The sequence below is a fragment of the Tamandua tetradactyla genome, chromosome 4 (genome assembly GCF_023851605.1).
Source record: "Tamandua tetradactyla isolate mTamTet1 chromosome 4, mTamTet1.pri, whole genome shotgun sequence".
In the NCBI taxonomy this organism is placed as follows: Eukaryota; Metazoa; Chordata; class Mammalia; order Pilosa; family Myrmecophagidae; genus Tamandua; species Tamandua tetradactyla.
Window position 1 is genome coordinate 42,016,831 of NC_135330.1, and position 3,438 is coordinate 42,020,268.

At 39.5% G+C, this 3,438-nt stretch overlaps 1 pseudogene; it reads right to left on the reverse strand.

Annotated features, from left to right (window-relative positions):
- Positions 1-2,110: 2,110 nt before the first annotated feature.
- Positions 2,111-2,852, reverse strand: LOC143679079 (large ribosomal subunit protein bL9m pseudogene; annotated as a pseudogene).
- Between the last annotated feature and the right edge of the window lie 586 nt (positions 2,853-3,438).

Consider the following 3,438-nt stretch of genomic DNA (forward strand, 5'->3'; position numbering starts at 1 on the left):
ATTCTCAGGATCATGGCATTAGAAATTGACATCTCCCATTAGACTCTTTTCCATATCAACTACTACTGAATTTCCCAAACACTTCTCATTAAAAATAAAGTTGTTTTTCTTGATCTTTTATTCAATTTGTCTGATGCCACTCATCACAAATAAATCACATCTTCTAAACTTATAGGTAACATGACTCCTTAATGAACAGATTTGGTAATAAACCACATTTCAGGAGGTTCTAGCCAGGTCCTAAAGCTTAACATTCTGTTTGTTATGTACCATTAATAAAGCACCATATAAATAAATCTCATTTTAGCCTGTTAACAAGGCAGGATGGACATCAATTTTCTCATTTGCAAAAAAAAAAAAAACAAAACGTTAAATTGACGCTCATGAAGTTTTTCAGGATAAAACAACTCATAAATAACGATGGAGCCATGGCTATACTCTAGCCATCTAACCATCTAGGTGCCAATAGAGTAAAACGGCTAAGATATTGAGTTCTGAAGTCAGATAAGATCATGCGTTCATATCCTGGTTCTGCCATTTGGTTGCTGGAGGGCATAGGGTAAACTATTTAATCTTCTGGTCACACAGTTTCTTATATTTTGAAGTAGAGATAATGATAGCACATACTTCATAGTATGATCACAAGAATTAAAATAAGTGCTTAATGTAATTTCTGACTTACAATAAGCACTCAGTGAATATTTGTTATTGCAATCAGCCTCGTCCTTTTTACCCTATAGAGGTAACCTCAGTAAAGTGGCAAAAAGCTTGACTTTCAATTCAGGCAGATTGGTTCTGGTTTCTGCTTTTTCACATGAGATATAATGAGTTATTTAACCAAAACGTCTTTGGGACACAGTTTCATCATCTGTAAAACATTTAGGGATGGTACAGAGATTAATACCCTGATATATAGAAGGCAAGGCGGTCAAAAAATGTGAAATTTTGTTTTTTCCACCATTAACCTTTTTAAAAAAATTAGTTTATTAAGTGCTTATTTTTATACTATGACCTTTGTCATTTATTTATATTATCCATCTTATTCAACAATGTAATACCAGCACTTAGCATAATGCCGGCATCTTATTAGGTACTCAATAAATATTTGCTTAACTTAAGATGTTTCATGTAATGTGAGTAAAATTCTGTGGTTTGGGATGCCCATAGAATACTATGAAGAAGGTAACATTTAAGTTGGGGCTTGAATAACATTTAGAAAAGGTGGTCACATAAGGATAGAAAATAGAATGATAGTTAGCAGGCTTGTTGATGGTGAGCAGTCTACAACACCTAATCCTCAAGTATGGTTAAGAGCGATGATTCTTGTAGAAGCCCTAAAGATGAAATCCTTCAAATCTGACACAGAAGATAGTTACACTCCCAGGGCGGGAAGGATACATTTTACTGGAAGGAGCCTAGGGAAAAGTGAGAGTAGTGTTGAGATTTTAGAAATGGAGAAGATCAGTGAGATTATCTTTTCCATCTCTGCAAACCAGAAGCAGAAACATTCATCAGGCTGTGTTCACAATTCTGATTTAATAATGTCAGTTCCCCCCGCCCCTTATATATTTTCCTAAACTTGATGCTAATGTTTCTCTTTGGTTTGGCATCATTTCATTAGTTTCTTTTTTTTTTTTTTTTTTACTCAAAGGACACATCTTTTTATTTGTTTTGTGATACAAATGCTCTTTTGGGTGATGAGAATGAGTGAGGTACTAAGTAGTAAAAACAACAGCTAGCTCTTTCTTACTGTTTCCTTCTCTGAGGGAGGAGGATGAGGCTAGATGGGGTCTGGACCGCCTCAGCCCATTAACTTCCAGCTTTTCAAATGTACAGCCTGACACTTCTTCAGCAGGACTGCCCCCAAAGGAGGGATGTGATGACAGTTCAAGAATGAGTTGGCAACATGGAGAGCTCAACATGTACCTGCAGTTCAGTCTGCTATCCCTGTATGTTCTCTGAAATTCCATGTATGGAACGTCCAGTCAGAGCTGAGAGTAAGATCAAGGCACTGGCCCATCTCTGCTCCGCTGCTTCTCTGATTCTGGCTTTGCAGAACACTGAGGTCTCAAAGGCATCTGGTTGCCTTGGAGGGAGGGAAGGCTCAAAGCTAAGAGCTGGTGGGGGAATTCTCTTGGCAGCTTGCTGAGCTAATACAATACTTATATCTTTTGGTCTTGGGCCTCTCAAAGTTCACCACAGACATAGGCACCCTCACAGTGTCAAGTCCATTTACCATCACCTCACACAAGTACTCGCCCCACCGTGTGATGAACTCTTCTGGTAACTTTAATGCATGTGGGACTACCATAACACCAAGATTCTTGGGAAGGTGGCAGGCAACTATTTCAGGATTTAGCCCCCATGTGATGTTGTTCTTCATTCCCACCTCCAGGTGACAGGTTCTCAAAAATTTCACTGTCGCCTCACCTGCCTTGGTCTGGAGCTTCTCTAATTTTCCTTCTTGTCTCAGCAATTTCTCCTCTTTGAATAGCTGCTTGTTTTCTGGGGATGCCTATACAGCCAGTCCTCGAGACAGGAGTTGATTACGGTCCACAGATTTCTTCACTGAGACCAAGTTACCCTGGACTCTAAGTTCTGGGTCGGGGGCTTACCATCCACAGACTGCGTGAGAATGAGCTCCCTTGTCCTTGGACCGGTGTTCCGTGTTCCATTCCCTTAGTTTTAATGATATCTTGCAACTACAGATTACTACGTTGTCAGGAGATAAAGTGACTTCAATAATAGGAAAAAGTCCAAGGAACCTTGTTGTGCTCATAGATTGGTATGTTTTCATGCAAAGTGCTTGGGCTCTTAGCTGATGTGGGGGGAAATGACTGAAGAAATTTCATTGGGTTTTCCTCTCCTTCACAGGATTCCTTGACTACTGGTGCAGTCATCTCAATGCTAAGGGAATGCTATGGTTGGCAGGAGTTCCAAGCACTAGGGACCTGGAAACTATATCACTAGAGGTTTTCCAAGGGCGTGGGTCCAGGTACAGTGATTTTTGAAATTTCCTTTGGGGTTGCCTGCTATTGTGTTAGAAGACAATGATTTATTTCTCTCTGTATTATGCATGCTTGAGCTGGGGCAGTATGAGATTGATGTGAGAACTTCAGATTACATTTGAACTATTTGCTTAACAGGACTTTACCTACTCATAAATTATTTCATTTCCTTATTTCTTTTGTGAAACTTCTTGTTTCCATCTCCAATGACCAAATTCTGGAGCTTGTCACCATTCAGAAATTCTATACTTGAACTCCTAAACTCAGCATTCCACACTCTGCCCCCTATATCTTAGTAACACTCTCACCACCTGCTCTATGACTTCATGAGAACCTGTAATTCCAGAACCATTGTACTTTATCTTTACCTATCAGTTTTTCAATAATTCACAAACTTCCCCTTTGGCTATGTTTCCATGGCTCCCCACTC